This window comes from Taudactylus pleione, unplaced genomic scaffold (genome assembly GCF_031769625.1).
Source record: "Taudactylus pleione unplaced genomic scaffold, aTauple2 ptg001386l, whole genome shotgun sequence".
Lineage (NCBI taxonomy): Eukaryota > Metazoa > Chordata > Amphibia > Anura > Myobatrachidae > Taudactylus > Taudactylus pleione.
Window position 1 is genome coordinate 317,884 of NW_028285786.1, and position 22,151 is coordinate 340,034.

Consider the following 22,151-nt stretch of genomic DNA (forward strand, 5'->3'; position numbering starts at 1 on the left):
CTTTGTTATCAATTTCCATTGTCTGTTTTGACAACTCACTGTTGCTCAAGTATTAGAAATGATGCGCTGAACTGAAAGTGCATCATTTCTTTGAAAGGTTGGTGTTTTTAGCAAAAATATTCCAAGGACCTCACTTTCCCTGACCGGGAATCGAACCCGGGCCGCGGTGGTGAGAGCGCTGAATCCTAGCCAGTAGACCACCAGGGAGGGATGGTTTAGTTTGACACTCCATGTCAAAAAAAATACTTTTGTACAAGAGCACAAGTCTTTTAGTAGCTAACTTAAAAATATTCACTAAGAAAGGAAGATAGCTGACTCTTTGTTATCAATTTCCATTGTCTGTTTTGACAACTCACTCTTGCTCAAGTATTAGAAATGATGCGCTGAACTGAAAGTGCATCATTTCTTTGAAAGGTTGGTGTTTTTGGCAAAAATATTCCGAGGACCTCACTTTCCCTGACCAGGAATCGAACCCAGGCCGCAGCAGTGAGAGCGCCGAATCCTAGCCACTAGACCACCTGGGAGGGATGGTTTAGTTTGACACTCCATGAAAGAAAAGGAAGTTTCCTGAATGAAGTCCAAAGCAATGGAATGTGAGGGAGTGGGCTACTAGGAATCAGTTTTAGAAGGAAGGAGAGTAAAATTGGTTGTGCATAGCAGTCTTAAATTACACCACACAGCAGCTTTACCTGATGGATGTATAGTACGGGCACGAAAAAATTATTTTGAGGAGCTAGACGTTGAGAGTCCCTGGCTCCATGATAAATTGTTCTGGTGCTAAAGAAAGAAGACATTAATGATTCAGATATCAAATAAGGTCTAATTGGTTCTGATGAAAAAAATACTTTTGTACAAGAGCACAAGTCTTTTAGTAGCTAACTGAAAAATATTCACTAAGAAAGGAAGATAGCTGACTCTTTGTTATCAATTTCCATTGTCTGTTTTGACAACTCACTGTTGCTCAAGTATTAGAAATGATGCGCTGAACTGAAAGTGCATCATTTCTTTGAAAGGTTGGTGTTTTTGGCAAAAATATTCCGAGGACCTCACTTTCCCTGACCGGGAATCGAACCCGGGCCGCGGCGGTGAGAGTGCCGAATCCTAGCCACTAGACCACCAGGGAGGGATGGTTTAGTTTGTCACTCCATGAAAGAAAAGGAAGTTTCCTGAATGAAGTCCAAAGCAATGGAATGTGAGGGAGTGGGCTACTAGGAATCAGTTTTAGAAGGAAGGAGAGTAAAAATGGCTGTGCATAGCAGTCTTAAATTACACCACACAGCAGCTTTACCTGATGGATGTATAGTACTGGCACGAAAAAATTATTTTGAGGAGCTAGACGTTGAGAGTCCCTGGCTCCATGATAAATTGTTCTGGTGCTAAAGAAAGAAGACATTAATGACTCAGATATCAAATATGGTCTAATTGGTTCTGATGAAAAAAATACTTTTGTACAAGAGCACAAGTCTTTTAGTAGCTAACTGAAAAATATTCACTAAGAAAGGAAGATAGCTGACTCTTTGTTATCAATTTCCATTGTCTGTTTTGACAACTCACTGTTGCTCAAGTATTAGAAATGATGCGCTGAACTGAAAGTGCATCATTTCTTTGAAAGGTTGGTGTTTTTGGCAAAAATATTCCGAGGACCTCACTTTCCCTGACCGTGAATCGAACCCGGGCCGCGGCGGTGAGAGCGCCGAATCCTAGCCACTAGACCATCAGGGAGGGATGGTTTAATTTGACACTCCATGAAAGAAAAGGAAGTTTCCTGAATGAAGTCCAAAGCAATGGAATGTGAGGGAGTGGGCTACTAGGAATCAGTTTTAGAAGGAAGGAGAGTAAAAATGGTTGTGCATAGCAGTCTTAAATTACACCACACAGCAGCTTTACCTGATGGATGTATAGTACTGGCACAAAAAAATTATTTTGAGGAGCTAGACATTGAGAGTCCCTGGCTCCATGATAAATTGTTCTGGTGCTAAAGAAAGAAGACATTAATGACTCAGATATCAAATATGGTCTAATTGGTTCTCATGAAAAAAATACTTTTGTACAAGAGCACAAGTCTTTTAGTAGCTAACTGAAAAATATTCACTAAGAAAGGAAGATAGCTGACTCTCTGTTATCAATTTCCATTGTCTGTTTTGACATCTCACTGTTGCTCAAGTATTAGAAATGATGCGCTGAACTGAAAGTGCATCATTTCTTTGAAAGGTTGGTGTTTTTGGCAAAAATATTCCAAGGACCTCACTTTCCCAGCCCGGGAATCGAACCCGGGCCGCGGCGGTGAGAGCACCGAATCCTAGCCAGTAGACCACCAGGGAGGGATGGTTTAGTTTGACACTCCATGTCAAAAAAAATACTTTTGTACAAGAGCACAAGTCTTTTAGTAGCTAACTGAAAAATATTCACTAAGAAAGGAAGATAGCTGACTCTTTGTTATCAATTTCCATTGTCTGTTTTGACAACTCACTGTTGCTCAAGTATTAGAAATGATGCGCTGAACTGAAAGTGTATCATTTCTTTGAAAGGTTGGTGTTTTTGGCAAAAATATTCCGAGGACCTCACTTTCCCTGACCAGGAATCGAACCCAGGCCGCAGCGGTGAGAGCGCCGAATCCTAGCCACTAGACCACCTGGGAGGGATGGTTTAGTTTGACACTCCATGAAAGAAAAGGAAGTTTCCTGAATGAAGTCCAAAGCAATGGAATGTGAGGGAGTGGGCTACTAGGAATCAGTTTTAGAAGGAAGGAGAGTAAAAATGGTTGTGCATAGCAGTCTTAAATTACACCACACAGCAGCTTTACCTGATGGATGTATAGTACTGGCACGAAAAAATTATTTTGAGGAGCTAGACGTTGAGAGTCCCTGGCTCCATGATAAATTGTTCTGGTGCTAAAGAAAGAAGACATTAATGATTCAGATATCAAATAAGGTCTAATTGGTTCTGATGAAAAAAATACTTTTGTACAAGAGCACAAGTCTTTTAGTAGCTAACTGAAAAATATTCACTAAGAAAGGAAGATAGCTGACTCTTTGTTATCAATTTCCATTGTCTGTTTTGACAACTCACTGTTGCTCAAGTATTAGAAATGATGCGCTGAACTGAAAGTGCATCATTTCTTTGAAAGGTTGGTGTTTTTAGCAAAAATATTCCAAGGACCTCACTTTCCCTGACCGGGAATCGAACCCGGGCCGCGGTGGTGAGAGCGCTGAATCCTAGCCAGTAGACCACCAGGGAAGGATGGTTTAGTTTGACACTCCATGTCAAAAAAAATACTTTTGTACAAGAGCACAAGTCTTTTAGTAGCTAACTTAAAAATATTCACTAAGAAAGGAAGATAGCTGACTCTTTGTTATCAATTTCCATTGTCTGTTTTGACAACTCACTCTTGCTCAAGTATTAGAAATGATGCGCTGAACTGAAAGTGCATCATTTCTTTGAAAGGTTGGTGTTTTTGGCAAAAATATTCCGAGGACCTCACTTTCCCTGACCAGGAATCGAACCCAGGCCACAGCGGTGAGAGCGCCGAATCCTAGCCACTAGACCACCTGGGAGGGATGGTTTAGTTTGACACTCCATGAAAGAAAAGGAAGTTTCCTGAATGAAGTCCAAAGCAATGGAATGTGAGGGAGTGGGCTACTAGGAATCAGTTTTAGAAGGAAGGAGAGTAAAAATGGTTGTGCATAGCAGTCTTAAATTACACCACACAGCAGCTTTACCTGATGGATGTATAGTACTGGCACGAAAAAATTATTTTGAGGAGCTAGACGTTGAGAGTCCCTGGCTCCATGATAAATTGTTCTGGTGCTAAAGAAAGAAGACATTAATGATTCAGATATCAAATAAGGTCTAATTGGTTCTGATGAAAAAAATACTTTTGTACAAGAGCACAAGTCTTTTAGTAGCTAACTGAAAAATATTCACTAAGAAAGGAAGATAGCTGACTCTTTGTTATCAATTTCCATTGTCTGTTTTGACAACTCACTGTTGCTCAAGTATTAGAAATGATGCGCTGAACTGAAAGTGCATCATTTCTTTGAAAGGTTGGTGTTTTTAGCAAAAATATTCCAAGGACCTCACTTTCCCTGACCGGGAATCGAACCCGGGCCGCGGTGGTGAGAGCGCTGAATCCTAGCCAGTAGACCACCAGGGAGGGATGGTTTAGTTTGACACTCCATGTCAAAAAAAATACTTTTGTACAAGAGCACAAGTCTTTTAGTAGCTAACTTAAAAATATTCACTAAGAAAGGAAGATAGCTGACTCTTTGTTATCAATTTCCATTGTCTGTTTTGACAACTCACTCTTGCTCAAGTATTAGAAATGATGCGCTGAACTGAAAGTGCATCATTTCTTTGAAAGGTTGGTGTTTTTGGCAAAAATATTCCGAGGACCTCACTTTCCCTGACCAGGAATCGAACCCAGGCCGCAGCAGTGAGAGCGCCGAATCCTAGCCACTAGACCACCTGGGAGGGATGGTTTAGTTTGACACTCCATGAAAGAAAAGGAAGTTTCCTGAATGAAGTCCAAAGCAATGGAATGTGAGGGAGTGGGCTACTAGGAATCAGTTTTAGAAGGAAGGAGAGTAAAATTGGTTGTGCATAGCAGTCTTAAATTACACCACACAGCAGCTTTACCTGATGGATGTATAGTACGGGCACGAAAAAATTATTTTGAGGAGCTAGACGTTGAGAGTCCCTGGCTCCATGATAAATTGTTCTGGTGCTAAAGAAAGAAGACATTAATGATTCAGATATCAAATAAGGTCTAATTGGTTCTGATGAAAAAAATACTTTTGTACAAGAGCACAAGTCTTTTAGTAGCTAACTGAAAAATATTCACTAAGAAAGGAAGATAGCTGACTCTTTGTTATCAATTTCCATTGTCTGTTTTGACAACTCACTGTTGCTCAAGTATTAGAAATGATGCGCTGAACTGAAAGTGCATCATTTCTTTGAAAGGTTGGTGTTTTTGGCAAAAATATTCCGAGGACCTCACTTTCCCTGACCGGGAATCGAACCCGGGCCGCGGCGGTGAGAGTGCCGAATCCTAGCCACTAGACCACCAGGGAGGGATGGTTTAGTTTGTCACTCCATGAAAGAAAAGGAAGTTTCCTGAATGAAGTCCAAAGCAATGGAATGTGAGGGAGTGGGCTACTAGGAATCAGTTTTAGAAGGAAGGAGAGTAAAAATGGCTGTGCATAGCAGTCTTAAATTACACCACACAGCAGCTTTACCTGATGGATGTATAGTACTGGCACGAAAAAATTATTTTGAGGAGCTAGACGTTGAGAGTCCCTGGCTCCATGATAAATTGTTCTGGTGCTAAAGAAAGAAGACATTAATGACTCAGATATCAAATATGGTCTAATTGGTTCTGATGAAAAAAATACTTTTGTACAAGAGCACAAGTCTTTTAGTAGCTAACTGAAAAATATTCACTAAGAAAGGAAGATAGCTGACTCTTTGTTATCAATTTCCATTGTCTGTTTTGACAACTCACTGTTGCTCAAGTATTAGAAATGATGCGCTGAACTGAAAGTGCATCATTTCTTTGAAAGGTTGGTGTTTTTGGCAAAAATATTCCGAGGACCTCACTTTCCCTGACCGTGAATCGAACCCGGGCCGCGGCGGTGAGAGCGCCGAATCCTAGCCACTAGACCATCAGGGAGGGATGGTTTAATTTGACACTCCATGAAAGAAAAGGAAGTTTCCTGAATGAAGTCCAAAGCAATGGAATGTGAGGGAGTGGGCTACTAGGAATCAGTTTTAGAAGGAAGGAGAGTAAAAATGGTTGTGCATAGCAGTCTTAAATTACACCACACAGCAGCTTTACCTGATGGATGTATAGTACTGGCACAAAAAAATTATTTTGAGGAGCTAGACATTGAGAGTCCCTGGCTCCATGATAAATTGTTCTGGTGCTAAAGAAAGAAGACATTAATGACTCAGATATCAAATATGGTCTAATTGGTTCTCATGAAAAAAATACTTTTGTACAAGAGCACAAGTCTTTTAGTAGCTAACTGAAAAATATTCACTAAGAAAGGAAGATAGCTGACTCTCTGTTATCAATTTCCATTGTCTGTTTTGACATCTCACTGTTGCTCAAGTATTAGAAATGATGCGCTGAACTGAAAGTGCATCATTTCTTTGAAAGGTTGGTGTTTTTGGCAAAAATATTCCAAGGACCTCACTTTCCCAGCCCGGGAATCGAACCCGGGCCGCGGCGGTGAGAGCACCGAATCCTAGCCAGTAGACCACCAGGGAGGGATGGTTTAGTTTGACACTCCATGTCAAAAAAAATACTTTTGTACAAGAGCACAAGTCTTTTAGTAGCTAACTGAAAAATATTCACTAAGAAAGGAAGATAGCTGACTCTTTGTTATCAATTTCCATTGTCTGTTTTGACAACTCACTGTTGCTCAAGTATTAGAAATGATGCGCTGAACTGAAAGTGTATCATTTCTTTGAAAGGTTGGTGTTTTTGGCAAAAATATTCCGAGGACCTCACTTTCCCTGACCAGGAATCGAACCCAGGCCGCAGCGGTGAGAGCGCCGAATCCTAGCCACTAGACCACCTGGGAGGGATGGTTTAGTTTGACACTCCATGAAAGAAAAGGAAGTTTCCTGAATGAAGTCCAAAGCAATGGAATGTGAGGGAGTGGGCTACTAGGAATCAGTTTTAGAAGGAAGGAGAGTAAAAATGGTTGTGCATAGCAGTCTTAAATTACACCACACAGCAGCTTTACCTGATGGATGTATAGTACTGGCACGAAAAAATTATTTTGAGGAGCTAGACGTTGAGAGTCCCTGGCTCCATGATAAATTGTTCTGGTGCTAAAGAAAGAAGACATTAATGACTCAGATATCAAATATGGTCTAATTGGTTCTGATGAAAAAAATACTTTTGTACAAGAGCACAAGTCTTTTAGTAGCTAACTGAAAAATATTCACTAAGAAAGGAAGATAGCTGACTCTTTGTTATCAATTTCCATTGTCTGTTTTGACAACTCACTGTTGCTCAAGTATTAGAAATGATGCGCTGAACTGAAAGTGCATCATTTCTTTGAAAGGTTGGTGTTTTTGGCAAAATATTCCGAGGACCTCACTTTCCCTGACAGGGAATCGAACCCGGACCGCGGCGGTGAGAGCACCGAATCCTAGCCACTAGACCACCAGGGAGGGATGGTTTACTTTGACACTCCATGAAAGAAAAGGAAGTTTCCTGAATGAAGTCCAAAGCAATGGAATGTGAGGGAGTGGGCTACTAGGAATCAGTTTTAGAAGGAAGGAGAGTAAAAATGGTTGTGCATAGCAGTCTTAAATTACACCACACAGCAGCTTTACCTGATGGATGTATAGTACTGGCACGAAAAAATTATTTTGAGGAGCTAGACGTTGAGAGTCCCTGGCTCCATGATAAATTGTTCTGGTGCTAAAGAAAGAAGACATTAATGATTCAGATATCAAATAAGGTCTAATTGGTTCTGATGAAAAAAATACTTTTGTACAAGAGCACAAGTCTTTTAGTAGCTAACTGAAAAATATTCACTAAGAAAGGAAGATAGCTGACTCTTTGTTATCAATTTCCATTGTCTGTTTTGACAACTCACTGTTGCTCAAGTATTAGAAATGATGCGCTGAACTGAAAGTGCATCATTTCTTTGAAAGGTTGGTGTTTTTAGCAAAAATATTCCAAGGACCTCACTTTCCCTGACCGGGAATCGAACCCGGGCCGCGGTGGTGAGAGCGCTGAATCCTAGCCAGTAGACCACCAGGGAGGGATGGTTTAGTTTGACACTCCATGTCAAAAAAAATACTTTTGTACAAGAGCACAAGTCTTTTAGTAGCTAACTTAAAAATATTCACTAAGAAAGGAAGATAGCTGACTCTTTGTTATCAATTTCCATTGTCTGTTTTGACAACTCACTCTTGCTCAAGTATTAGAAATGATGCGCTGAACTGAAAGTGCATCATTTCTTTGAAAGGTTGGTGTTTTTGGCAAAAATATTCCGAGGACCTCACTTTCCCTGACCAGGAATCGAACCCAGGCCGCAGCAGTGAGAGCGCCGAATCCTAGCCACTAGACCACCTGGGAGGGATGGTTTAGTTTGACACTCCATGAAAGAAAAGGAAGTTTCCTGAATGAAGTCCAAAGCAATGGAATGTGAGGGAGTGGGCTACTAGGAATCAGTTTTAGAAGGAAGGAGAGTAAAATTGGTTGTGCATAGCAGTCTTAAATTACACCACACAGCAGCTTTACCTGATGGATGTATAGTACGGGCACGAAAAAATTATTTTGAGGAGCTAGACGTTGAGAGTCCCTGGCTCCATGATAAATTGTTCTGGTGCTAAAGAAAGAAGACATTAATGATTCAGATATCAAATAAGGTCTAATTGGTTCTGATGAAAAAAATACTTTTGTACAAGAGCACAAGTCTTTTAGTAGCTAACTGAAAAATATTCACTAAGAAAGGAAGATAGCTGACTCTTTGTTATCAATTTCCATTGTCTGTTTTGACAACTCACTGTTGCTCAAGTATTAGAAATGATGCGCTGAACTGAAAGTGCATCATTTCTTTGAAAGGTTGGTGTTTTTGGCAAAAATATTCCGAGGACCTCACTTTCCCTGACCGGGAATCGAACCCGGGCCGCGGCGGTGAGAGTGCCGAATCCTAGCCACTAGACCACCAGGGAGGGATGGTTTAGTTTGTCACTCCATGAAAGAAAAGGAAGTTTCCTGAATGAAGTCCAAAGCAATGGAATGTGAGGGAGTGGGCTACTAGGAATCAGTTTTAGAAGGAAGGAGAGTAAAAATGGCTGTGCATAGCAGTCTTAAATTACACCACACAGCAGCTTTACCTGATGGATGTATAGTACTGGCACGAAAAAATTATTTTGAGGAGCTAGACGTTGAGAGTCCCTGGCTCCATGATAAATTGTTCTGGTGCTAAAGAAAGAAGACATTAATGACTCAGATATCAAATATGGTCTAATTGGTTCTGATGAAAAAAATACTTTTGTACAAGAGCACAAGTCTTTTAGTAGCTAACTGAAAAATATTCACTAAGAAAGGAAGATAGCTGACTCTTTGTTATCAATTTCCATTGTCTGTTTTGACAACTCACTGTTGCTCAAGTATTAGAAATGATGCGCTGAACTGAAAGTGCATCATTTCTTTGAAAGGTTGGTGTTTTTGGCAAAAATATTCCGAGGACCTCACTTTCCCTGACCGTGAATCGAACCCGGGCCGCGGCGGTGAGAGCGCCGAATCCTAGCCACTAGACCATCAGGGAGGGATGGTTTAATTTGACACTCCATGAAAGAAAAGGAAGTTTCCTGAATGAAGTCCAAAGCAATGGAATGTGAGGGAGTGGGCTACTAGGAATCAGTTTTAGAAGGAAGGAGAGTAAAAATGGTTGTGCATAGCAGTCTTAAATTACACCACACAGCAGCTTTACCTGATGGATGTATAGTACTGGCACAAAAAAATTATTTTGAGGAGCTAGACATTGAGAGTCCCTGGCTCCATGATAAATTGTTCTGGTGCTAAAGAAAGAAGACATTAATGACTCAGATATCAAATATGGTCTAATTGGTTCTCATGAAAAAAATACTTTTGTACAAGAGCACAAGTCTTTTAGTAGCTAACTGAAAAATATTCACTAAGAAAGGAAGATAGCTGACTCTCTGTTATCAATTTCCATTGTCTGTTTTGACATCTCACTGTTGCTCAAGTATTAGAAATGATGCGCTGAACTGAAAGTGCATCATTTCTTTGAAAGGTTGGTGTTTTTGGCAAAAATATTCCAAGGACCTCACTTTCCCAGCCCGGGAATCGAACCCGGGCCGCGGCGGTGAGAGCACCGAATCCTAGCCAGTAGACCACCAGGGAGGGATGGTTTAGTTTGACACTCCATGTCAAAAAAAATACTTTTGTACAAGAGCACAAGTCTTTTAGTAGCTAACTGAAAAATATTCACTAAGAAAGGAAGATAGCTGACTCTTTGTTATCAATTTCCATTGTCTGTTTTGACAACTCACTGTTGCTCAAGTATTAGAAATGATGCGCTGAACTGAAAGTGTATCATTTCTTTGAAAGGTTGGTGTTTTTGGCAAAAATATTCCGAGGACCTCACTTTCCCTGACCAGGAATCGAACCCAGGCCGCAGCGGTGAGAGCGCCGAATCCTAGCCACTAGACCACCTGGGAGGGATGGTTTAGTTTGACACTCCATGAAAGAAAAGGAAGTTTCCTGAATGAAGTCCAAAGCAATGGAATGTGAGGGAGTGGGCTACTAGGAATCAGTTTTAGAAGGAAGGAGAGTAAAAATGGTTGTGCATAGCAGTCTTAAATTACACCACACAGCAGCTTTACCTGATGGATGTATAGTACTGGCACGAAAAAATTATTTTGAGGAGCTAGACGTTGAGAGTCCCTGGCTCCATGATAAATTGTTCTGGTGCTAAAGAAAGAAGACATTAATGATTCAGATATCAAATAAGGTCTAATTGGTTCTGATGAAAAAAATACTTTTGTACAAGAGCACAAGTCTTTTAGTAGCTAACTGAAAAATATTCACTAAGAAAGGAAGATAGCTGACTCTTTGTTATCAATTTCCATTGTCTGTTTTGACAACTCACTGTTGCTCAAGTATTAGAAATGATGCGCTGAACTGAAAGTGCATCATTTCTTTGAAAGGTTGGTGTTTTTAGCAAAAATATTCCAAGGACCTCACTTTCCCTGACCGGGAATCGAACCCGGGCCGCGGTGGTGAGAGCGCTGAATCCTAGCCAGTAGACCACCAGGGAGGGATGGTTTAGTTTGACACTCCATGTCAAAAAAAATACTTTTGTACAAGAGCACAAGTCTTTTAGTAGCTAACTTAAAAATATTCACTAAGAAAGGAAGATAGCTGACTCTTTGTTATCAATTTCCATTGTCTGTTTTGACAACTCACTCTTGCTCAAGTATTAGAAATGATGCGCTGAACTGAAAGTGCATCATTTCTTTGAAAGGTTGGTGTTTTTGGCAAAAATATTCCGAGGACCTCACTTTCCCTGACCAGGAATCGAACCCAGGCCGCAGCGGTGAGAGCGCCGAATCCTAGCCACTAGACCACCTGGGAGGGATGGTTTAGTTTGACACTCCATGAAAGAAAAGGAAGTTTCCTGAATGAAGTCCAAAGCAATGGAATGTGAGGGAGTGGGCTACTAGGAATCAGTTTTAGAAGGAAGGAGAGTAAAATTGGTTGTGCATAGCAGTCTTAAATTACACCACACAGCAGCTTTACCTGATGGATGTATAGTACTGGCACGAAAAAATAATTTTGAGGAGCTAGACGTTGAGAGTCCCTGGCTCCATGATAAATTGTTCTGGTGCTAAAGAAAGAAGACATTAATGACTCAGATATCAAATATGGTCTAATTGGTTCTGATGAAAAAAATACTTTTGTACAAGAGCACAAGTCTTTTAGTAGCTAACTGAAAAATATTCACTAAGAAAGGAAGATAGCTGACTCTCTGTTATCAATTTCCATTGTCTGTTTTGACAACTCACTGTTGCTCAAGTATTAGAAATGATGCGCTGAACTGAAAGTGCATCATTTCTTTGAAAGGTTGGTGTTTTTGGCAAAAATATTCCGAGGACCTCACTTTCCCAGCCCGGGAATCGAACCCGGGCCGCGGCGGTGAGAGCGCCGAATCCTAGCCAGTAGACCACCAGGGAGGGATGGTTTAGTTTGACACTCCATGTCAAAAAAAATACTTTTGTACAAGAGCACAAGTCTTTTAGTAGCTAACTGAAAAATATTCACTAAGAAAGGAAGATAGCTGACTCTTTGTTATCAATTTCCATTGTCTGTTTTGACAACTCACTGTTGCTCAAGTATTAGAAATGATGCGCTGAACTGAAAGTGCATCATTTCTTTGAAAGGTTGGTGTTTTTGGCAAAAATATTCCGAGGACCACACTTTCCCTGACCGGGAATCGAACCTGGGCCGCGGCGGTGAGAGCGCCGAATCCTAGCCACTAGACCACCAGGGATGGATGGTTTAGTTTGACACTCCATGAAAGAAAAGGAAGTTTCCTGAATGAAGTCCAAAGCAATGGAATGTGAGTGAGTGGGCTACTAGGAATCAGTTTTAGAAGGAAGGAGAGTAAAAATGGTTGTGCATAGCAGTCTTAAATTACACCACACAGCAGCTTTACCTGATGGATGTATAGTAATGGCACGAAAAAATTATTTTGAGGAGCTAGACGTTGAGAGTCCCTGGCTCCATGATAAATTGTTCTGGTGCTAAAGAAAGAAGACATTAATGATTCAGATATCAAATAAGGTTTAATTGGTTCTGATGAAAAAAATACTTTTGTACAAGAGCACAAGTCTTTTAGTAGCTAACTGAAAAATATTCACTAAGAAAGGAAGATAGCTGACTCTTTGTTATCAATTTCCATTGTCTGTTTTGACAACTCACTGTTGCTCAAGTATTAGAAATGATGCGCTGAACTGAAAGTGCATCATTTCTTTGAAAGGTTGGTGTTTTTAGCAAAAATATTCCAAGGACCTCACTTTCCCTGACCGGGAATCGAACCCGGGCCGCGGCGGTGAGAGCGCTGAATCCTAGCCAGTAGACCACCAGGGAGGGATGGTTTAGTTTGACACTCCATGTCAAAAAAAATACTTTTGTACAAGAACACAAGTCTTTTAGTAGCTAACTGAAAAATATTCACTAAGAAAGGAAGATAGCTGACTCTTTGTTATCAATTTCCATTGTCTGTTTTGACAACTCACTGTTGCTCAAGTATTAGAAATGATGCGCTGAACTGAAAGCGCATTATTTCTTTGAAAGGTTGGTGTTTTTGGCAAAAATATTCCGAGGACCTCACTTTCCCTGACCGGGAATCGAACCAGTGCCGCGGCGGTGAGAGCGCCGAATCCTAGCCACTAGACCACCAGGGAGGGATGGTTTACTTTGACACTCCATGAAAGAAAAAGAAGTTTCCTGAATGAAGTCCAAAGCAATGGAATGTGAGGGAGTGGGCTACTAGGAATCAGTTTTAGAAGGAAGGAGAGTAAAAATGGTTGTGCATAGCAGTCTTAAATTACACCACACAGCAGCTTTACCTGATGGATGTATAGTACTGGCACGAAAAAATTATTTTGAGGAGCTAGACGTTGAGAGTCCCTGGCTCCATGATAAACTGTTCTGGTGATAAAGAAAGAAGACATTAATGACTCAGATATCAAATATGGTCTAATTGGTTCTGATGAAAAAAATACTTTTGTACAAGAGCACAAGTCTTTTAGTAGCTAACTGAAAAATATTCACTAAGAAAGGAAGATAGCTGACTCTTTGTTATCAATTTCCATTGTCTGTTTTGACAACTCACTGTTGCTCAAGTATTAGAAATGATGCGCTGAACTGAAAGTGCATCATTTCTTTGAAAGGTTGGTGTTTTTGGCAAAAATATTCCGAGGACCTCACTTTCCCTGACAGGGAATCGAACCCGGACCGCGGCGGTGAGAGCACCGAATCCTAGCCACTAGACCACCAGGGAGGGATGGTTTACTTTGACACTCCATGAAAGAAAAGGAAGTTTCCTGAATGAAGTCCAAAGCAATGGAATGTGAGGGAGTGGGCTACTAGGAATCAGTTTTAGACGGAAGGAGAGTAAAAATGGTTGTGCATAGCAGTCTTAAATTACACCACACAGCAGCTTTACCTGATGGATGTATAGTAATGGCACGAAAAAATTATTTTGAGGAGCTAGACGTTGAGAGTCCCTGGCTCCATGATAAATTGTTCTGGTGCTAAAGAAAGAAGACATTAATGATTCAGATATCAAATAAGGTTTAATTGGTTCTGATGAAAAAAATACTTTTGTACAAGAGCACAAGTCTTTTAGTAGCTAACTGAAAAATATTCACTAAGAAAGGAAGATAGCTGACTCTTTGTTATCAATTTCCATTGTCTGTTTTGACAACTCACTGTTGCTCAAGTATTAGAAATGATGCGCTGAACTGAAAGTGCATCATTTCTTTGAAAGGTTGGTGTTTTTAGCAAAAATATTCCAAGGACCTCACTTTCCCTGACCGGGAATCGAACCCGGGCTGCGGCGGTGAGAGCGCTGAATCCTAGCCAGTAGACCACCAGGGAGGGATGGTTTAGTTTGACACTCCATGTCAAAAAAAATACTTTTGTACAAGAACACAAGTCTTTTAGTAGCTAACTGAAAAATATTCACTAAGAAAGGAAGATAGCTGACTCTTTGTTATCAATTTCCATTGTCTGTTTTGACAACTCACTGTTGCTCAAGTATTAGAAATGATGCGCTGAACTGAAAGCGCATCATTTCTTTGAAAGGTTGGTGTTTTTGGCAAAAATATTCCGAGGACCTCACTTTCCCTGACCGGGAATCGAACCCGTGCCGTGGCGGTGACAGCGCCGAATCCTAGCCACTAGACCACCAGGGAGGGATGGTTTACTTTGACACTCCATGAAAGAAAAGGAAGTTTCCTGAATGAAGTCCAAAGCAATGGAATGTGAGGGAGTGGGCTACTAGGAATCAGTTTTAGAAGGAAGGAGAGTAAAAATGGTTGTGCATAGCAGTCTTAAATTACACCACACAGCAGCTTTACCTGATGGATGTATAGTACTGGCACGAAAAAATTATTTTGAGGAGCTAGACGTTGAGAGTCCCTGGCTCCATGATAAACTGTTCTGGTGATAAAGAAAGAAGACATTAATGACTCAGATATCAAATATGGTCTAATTGGTTCTGATGAAAAAAATACTTTTGTACAAGAGCACAAGTCTTTTAGTAGCTAACTGAAAAATATTCACTAAGAAAGGAAGATAGCTGACTCTTTGTTATCAATTTCCATTGTCTGTTTTGACAACTCACTGTTGCTCAAGTATTAGAAATGATGCGCTGAACTGAAAGTGCATCATTTCTTTGAAAGGTTGGTGTTTTTGGCAAAAATATTCCGAGGACCTCACTTTCCCTGACAGGGAATCGAACCCGGACCGCGGCGGTGAGAGCACCGAATCCTAGCCACTAGACCACCAGGGAGGGATGGTTTACTTTGACACTCCATGAAAGAAAAGGAAGTTTCCTGAATGAAGTCCAAAGCAATGGAATGTGAGGGAGTGGGCTACTAGGAATCAGTTTTAGACGGAAGGAGAGTAAAAATGGTTGTGCATAGCAGTCTTAAATTACACCACACAGCAGCTTTACCTGATGGATGTATAGTAATGGCACGAAAAAATTATTTTGAGGAGCTAGACGTTGAGAGTCCCTGGCTCCATGATAAATTGTTCTGGTGCTAAAGAAAGAAGACATTAATGATTCAGATATCAAATAAGGTTTAATTGGTTCTGATGAAAAAAATACTTTTGTACAAGAGCACAAGTCTTTTAGTAGCTAACTGAAAAATATTCACTAAGAAAGGAAGATAGCTGACTCTTTGTTATCAATTTCCATTGTCTGTTTTGACAACTCACTGTTGCTCAAGTATTAGAAATGATGCGCTGAACTGAAAGTGCATCATTTCTTTGAAAGGTTGGTGTTTTTAGCAAAAATATTCCAAGGACCTCACTTTCCCTGACCGGGAATCGAACCCGGGCTGCGGCGGTGAGAGCGCTGAATCCTAGCCAGTAGACCACCAGGGAGGGATGGTTTAGTTTGACACTCCATGTCAAAAAAAATACTTTTGTACAAGAGCACAAGTCTTTTAGTAGCTAACTGAAAAATATTCACTAAGAAAGGAAGATAGCTGACTCTTTGTTATCAATTTCCATTGTCTGTTTTGACAACTCACTGTTGCTCAAGTATTAGAAATGATGCGCTGAACTGAAAGCGCATCATTTCTTTGAAAGGTTGGTGTTTTTGGCAAAAATATTCCGAGGACCTCACTTTCCCTGACCGGGAATCGAACCCGTGCCGCGGCGGTGACAGCGCCGAATCCTAGCCACTAGACCACCAGGGAGGGATGGTTTAGTTTGACACTCCATGAAAGAAAAGGAAGTTTCCTGAATGAAGTCCAAAGCAATGGAATGTGAGGGAGTGGGCTACTAGGAATCAGTTTTAGAAGGAAGGAGAGTAAAAATGGTTGTGCATAGCAGTCTTAAATTACACCACACAGCAGCTTTACCTGATGGATGTATAGTACTGGCACGAAAAAATTATTTTGAGGAGCTAGACGTTGAGAGTCCCTGGCTCCATGATAAATTGTTCTGGTGCTAAAGAAAGAAGACATTAATGACTCAGATATCAAATATGGTCTAATTGGTTCTGATGAAAAAAATACTTTTGTACAAGAGCACAAGTCTTTTAGTAGCTAACTGAAAAATATTCACTAAGAAAGGAAGATAGCTGACTCTTTGTTATCAATTTCCATTGTCTGTTTTGACAACTCACTGTTGCTCAAGTATTAGAAATGATGCGCTGAACTGAAAGTGCATCATTTCTTTGAAAGGTTGGTGTTTTTGGCAAAAATATTCCGAGGACCTCACTTTCCCTGACAGGGAATCGAACCCGGACCGCGGCGGTGAGAGCACCGAATCCTAGCCACTAGACCACCAGGGAGGGATGGTTTACTTTGACACTCCATGAAAGAAAAGGAAGTTTCCTGAATGAAGTCCAAAGCAATGGAATGTGAGGGAGTGGGCTACTAGGAATCAGTTTTAGACGGAAGGAGAGTAAAAATGGTTGTGCATAGCAGTCTTAAATTACACCACACAGCAGCTTTACCTGATGGATGTATAGTACTGGCACGAAAAAATTATTTTGAGGAGCTAGACGTTGAGAGTCCCTGGCTCCATGATAAATTGTTCTCGTGCTAAAGAAAGAAGACATTAATGATTCAGATATCAAATATGGTCTAATTGGTTCTGATGGAAAAAATACTTTTGTACAAGAGCACAAGTCTTTTAGTAGCTAATTGAAAAATATTCACTAAGAAAGGAAGATAGCTGACTCTTTGTTATCAATTTCCATTGTCTGTTTTGACATCTCACTGTTGCTCAAGTATTAGAAATGATGCGCTGAACTGAAAGTGCATCATTTCTTTGAAAGGTTGGTGTTTTTGGCAAAAATATTCCGAGGACCTCACTTTCCCTGACCAGGAATCAAACCCGGGCCGCGGCGGTGAGAGCGCTGAATCCTAGCCAGTAGACCACCAGGGAGGGATGGTTTAGTTTGACACTCCATGTCAAAAAAAATACTTTTGTACAAGAGCACAAGTCTTTTAGTAGCTAACTGAAAAATATTCACTAAGAAAGGAAGATAGCTGACTCTTTGTTATCAATTTCCATTGTCTGTTTTGACAACTCACTGTTGCTCAAGTATTAGAAATGATGCGCTGAACTGAAAGCGCATCATTTCTTTGAAAGGTTGGTGTTTTTGGCAAAAATATTCCGAGGACCTCACTTTCCCTGACCGGGAATCGAACCCGTGCCGCGGCGGTGAGAGCGCCGAATCCTAGCCACTAGACCACCAGGGAGGGATGGTTTAGTTTGACACTCCATGAAAGAAAAGGAAGTTTCCTGAATGAAGTCCAAAGCAATGGAATGTGAGGGAGTGGGCTACTAGGAATCAGTTTTAGAAGGAAGGAGAGTAAAAATGGTTGTGCATAGCAGTCTTAAATTACACCACACAGCAGCTTTACCTGATGGATGTATAGTACTGGCACGAAAAAATTATTTTGAGGAGCTAGACGTTGAGAGTCCCTGGCTCCATGATAAATTGTTCTGGTGCTAAAGAAAGAAGACATTAATGACTCAGATATCAAATATGGTCTAATTGGTTCTGATGAAAAAAATACTTTTGTACAAGAGCACAAGTCTTTTAGTAGCTAACTGAAAAATATTCACTAAGAAAGGAAGATAGCTGACTCTTTGTTATCAATTTCCATTGTCTGTTTTGACAACTCACTGTTGCTCAAGTATTAGAAATGATGCGCTGAACTGAAAGTGCATCATTTCTTTGAAAGGTTGGTGTTTTTGGCAAAAATATTCCGAGGACTTCACTTTCCCTGACAGGGAATCGAACCCGGACTGCGGCGGTGAGAGCACCGAATCCTAGCCACTAGACCACCAGGGAGGGATGGTTTACTTTGACACTCCATGAAAGAAAAGGAAGTTTCCTGAATGAAGTCCAAAGCAATGGAATGTGAGGGAGTGGGCTACTAGGAATCAGTTTTAGACGGAAGGAGAGTAAAAATGGTTGTGCATAGCAGTCTTAAATTACACCACACAGCAGCTTTACCTGATGGATGTATAGTACTGGCACGAAAAAATTATTTTGAGGAGCTAGACGTTGAGAGTCCCTGGCTCCATGATAAATTGTTCTCGTGCTAAAGAAAGAAGACATTAATGATTCAGATATCAAATATGGTCTAATTAGTTCTGATGAAAAAAATACTTTTGTACAAGAGCACAAGTCTTTTAGTAGCTAATTGAAAAATATTCACTAAGAAAGGAAGATAGCTGACTCTTTGTTATCAATTTCCATTGTCTGTTTTGACATCTCACTGTTGCTCAAGTATTAGAAATGATGCGCTGAACTGAAAGTGCATCATTTCTTTGAAAGGTTGGTGTTTTTGGCAAAAATATTCCGAGGACCTCACTTTCCCTGACCAGGAATCGAACCCGGGCCGCGGCGGTGAGAGCGCCGAATCCTAGCCACTAGACCACCAGGGAGGGATGGTTTAGTTTGACACTCCATGAAAGAAAAGGAAGTTTCCTGAATGAAGTCCAAAGCAATGGAATGTGAGGGAGTGGGCTACTAGGAATCAGTTTTAGAAGGAAGGAGAGTAAAAATGGTTGTGCATAGCAGTCTTAAATTACACCACACAGCAGCTTTACCTGATGGATGTATAGTACTGGCACGAAAAAATTATTTTGAGGAGCTAGACGTTGAGAGTCCCTGGCTCCATGATAAATTGTTCTGGTGCTAAAGAAAGAAGACATTAATGATTCAGATATCAAATATGGTCTAATTGGTTCTGATGAAAAAAATACTTTTGTACAAGAGCACAAGTCTTTTAGTAGATAACTGAAAAATATTCACTAAGAAAGGAAGATAGCTGACTCTTTGTTATCAATTTCCATTGTCTGTTTTGACAACTCACTGTTGCTCAAGTATTAGAAATGATACGCTGAACTGAAAGTGCATCATTTCTTTGAAAGGTTGGTGTTTTTGGCAAAAATATTCCGAGGACCTCACTTTCCCTGACCAGGAATCGAACCCCGGCCGCAGCGGTGAGAGCGCCGAATCCTAGCCACTAGACCACCTGGGAGGGATGGTTTAGTTTGACACTCCATGAAAGAAAAGGAAGTTTCCTGAATGAAGTCCAAAGCAATGGAATGTGAGGGAGTGGGCTACTAGGAATCAGTTTTAGAAGGAAGGAGAGTAAAAATGGTTGTGCATAGCAGTCTTAAATTACACCACACAGCAGCTTTACCTGATGGATGTATAGTACTGGCACGAAAAAATTATTTTGAGAAGCTAGACGTTGAGAGTCCCTGGCTCCATGATAAATTGTTCTGGTGCTAAAGAAAGAAGACATTAATGATTCAGATATCAAATATGGTCTAATTGGTTCTGATGAAAAAAATACTTTTGTACAAGAGCACAAGTCTTTTAGTAGATAACTGAAAAATATTCACTAAGAAAGGAAGATAGCTGACTCTTTGTTATCAATTTCCATTGTCTGTTTTGACAACTCACTGTTGCTCAAGTATTAGAAATGATACGCTGAACTGAAAGTGCATCATTTCTTTGAAAGGTTGGTGTTTTTGGCAAAAATATTCCGAGGACCTCACTTTCCCTGACCAGGAATCGAACCCCGGCCGCAGCGGTGAGAGCGCCGAATCCTAGCCACTAGACCACCTGGGAGGGATGGTTTAGTTTGACACTCCATGAAAGAAAAGGAAGTTTCCTGAATGAAGTCCAAAGCAATGGAATGTGAGGGAGTGGGCTACTAGGAATCAGTTTTAGAAGGAAGGAGAGTAAAAATGGTTGTGCATAGCAGTCTTAAATTACACCACACAGCAGCTTTACCTGATGGATGTATAGTACTGGCACGAAAAAATTATTTTGAGGAGCTAGACGTTGAGAGTCCCTGGCTCCATGATAAATTGTTCTGGTGCTAAAGAAAGAAGACATTAATGATTCAGATATCAAATATGGTCTAATTGGTTCTGATGAAAAAAATACCTTTGTACAAGAGCACAAGTCTTTTAGTAGCTAACTGAAAAATATTCACTAAGAAAGGAAGATAGCTGACTCTTTGTTATCAATTTCCATTGTCTGTTTTGACAACTCACTGTTGCTCAAGTATTAGAAATGATGCGCTGAACTGAAAGTGCATCATTTCTTTGAAAGGTTGGTGTTTTTGGCAAAAATATTCCGAGGACCTCACTTTCCCTGACCAGGAATCGAACCCAGGCCGCAGCGGTGAAAGCACCGAATCCTAGCCACTAGACCACCTGGGAGGGATGGTTTAGTTTGACACTCCATGAAAGAAAAGGAAGTTTCCTGAATGAAGTCCAAAGCAATGGAATGTGAGGGAGTGGGCTACTAGGAATCAGTTTTAGAAGGAAGGAGAGTAAAAATGGTTGTGCATAGCAGTTTTAAATTACACCACACAGCAGCTTTACCTGATGGATGTATAGTACTGGCACGAAAAAATTATTTTGAGGAGCTAGACATTGAGAGTCCCTGGCTCCATGATAAATTGTTCTGGTGCTAAAGAAAGAAGACATTAATGACTCAGATATCAAATATGGTCTAATTGGTTCTCATGAAAAAAATACTTTTGTACAAGAGCACAAGTCTTTTAGTAACTAACTGAAAAATATTCACTAAGAAAGGAAGATAGCTGACTCTCTGTTATCAATTTCCATTGTCTGTTTTGACATCTCACTGTTGCTCAAGTATTAGAAATGATGCGCTGAACTGAAAGTGCATCATTTCTTTGAAAGGTTGGTGTTTTTGGCAAAAATATTCCAAGGACCTCACTTTCCCAGCCCGGGAATCGAACCCGGGCCGCGGCGGTGAGAGCGCCGAATCCTAGCCAGTAGACCACCAGGGAGGGATGGTTTAGTTTGACACTCCATGTCAAAAAAAATACTTTTGTACAAGAGCACAAGTCTTTTAGTAGCTAACTGAAAAATATTCACTAAGAAAGGAAGATAGCTGACTCTTTGTTATCAATTTCCATTGTCTGTTTTGACAACTCACTGTTGCTCAAGTATTAGAAATGATGTTCTGAACTGAAAGTGCATCATTTCTTTGAAAGGTTGGTGTTTTTGGCAAAAATATTCCGAGGACCTCACTTTCCCTGACCGGGAATTGAACTCAGGCAGCTGCGGTGAGAGCGCTGAATCCTAACCACTAGACTACCAGGGAGGGATGGTTTAGTTTGACACTCCATGAAAGAAAAGGAAGTTTCCTGAATGAAGTCCAAAGCAATGGAATGTGAGGGAGTGGGCTACTAGGAATCAGTTTTAGAAGGAAGGAGAGTAAAAATGGTTGTGCATAGCAGTCTTAAATTACACCACACAGCAGCTTTACCTGATGGATGTATAGTACTGGCACGAAAAAATTATTTTGAGGAGCTAGACGTTGAGAGTCCCTGGCTCCATGATAAATTGTTCTGGTGCTAAAGAAAGAAGACATTAATGATTCAGATATCAAATATGGTCTAATTGGTTCTGATGAAAAAAATACTTTTGTACAAGAGCACAAGTCTTTTAGTAGCTAACTGAAAAATATTCACTAAGAAAGGAAGATAGCTGACTCTTTGTTATCAATTTCCATTGTCTGTTTTGACAACTCACTGTTGCTCAAGTATTAGACATGATGCGCTGAACTGAAAGTGCATCATTTCTTTGAAAGGTTGGTGTTTTTGGCAAAAATATTCCGAGGACCTCACTTTCCCTGACCGGGAATCGAACCCGGGCCGCAGCGGTGAGAGCACCGAATCCTAGCCACTAGACCACCTGGGAGGGAAGGTTTAGCTTGACACTCCATGAAAGAAAAGGAAGTTTCCTGAATGAAGTCCAAAGCAATGGAATGTGAGGGAGTGGGCTACTAGGAATCAGTTTTAGAAGGAAGGAGAGTAAAAATGGTTGTGCATAGCAG

The 22,151-nt window shown here is 40.6% G+C and overlaps 8 non-coding genes across 8 annotated transcripts; all 8 read right to left on the minus strand.

Moving 5' to 3' along the window:
- Positions 1-1,051: 1,051 nt before the first annotated feature.
- TRNAE-CUC (transfer RNA glutamic acid (anticodon CUC)) lies at positions 1,052-1,123 on the minus strand. The gene has a single exon. It is a non-coding gene; the product is annotated as a tRNA-Glu (tRNA).
- A 527-nt stretch (positions 1,124-1,650) lies between these two features.
- TRNAE-CUC (transfer RNA glutamic acid (anticodon CUC)) lies at positions 1,651-1,722 on the minus strand. The gene has a single exon. It is a non-coding gene; the product is annotated as a tRNA-Glu (tRNA).
- Positions 1,723-4,997: 3,275 nt separating this feature from the next.
- On the minus strand, positions 4,998-5,069 carry TRNAE-CUC (transfer RNA glutamic acid (anticodon CUC)). The gene has a single exon. It is a non-coding gene; the product is annotated as a tRNA-Glu (tRNA).
- A 527-nt stretch (positions 5,070-5,596) lies between these two features.
- On the minus strand, positions 5,597-5,668 carry TRNAE-CUC (transfer RNA glutamic acid (anticodon CUC)). The gene has a single exon. It is a non-coding gene; the product is annotated as a tRNA-Glu (tRNA).
- Positions 5,669-8,625: 2,957 nt separating this feature from the next.
- TRNAE-CUC (transfer RNA glutamic acid (anticodon CUC)) lies at positions 8,626-8,697 on the minus strand. The gene has a single exon. It is a non-coding gene; the product is annotated as a tRNA-Glu (tRNA).
- A 527-nt stretch (positions 8,698-9,224) lies between these two features.
- Positions 9,225-9,296, minus strand: TRNAE-CUC (transfer RNA glutamic acid (anticodon CUC)). The gene has a single exon. It is a non-coding gene; the product is annotated as a tRNA-Glu (tRNA).
- Positions 9,297-15,918: 6,622 nt separating this feature from the next.
- Positions 15,919-15,990, minus strand: TRNAD-GUC (transfer RNA aspartic acid (anticodon GUC)). Its single transcript has one exon. It is a non-coding gene; the product is annotated as a tRNA-Asp (tRNA).
- A 2,641-nt stretch (positions 15,991-18,631) lies between these two features.
- Positions 18,632-18,703, minus strand: TRNAE-CUC (transfer RNA glutamic acid (anticodon CUC)). The gene has a single exon. It is a non-coding gene; the product is annotated as a tRNA-Glu (tRNA).
- Between the last annotated feature and the right edge of the window lie 3,448 nt (positions 18,704-22,151).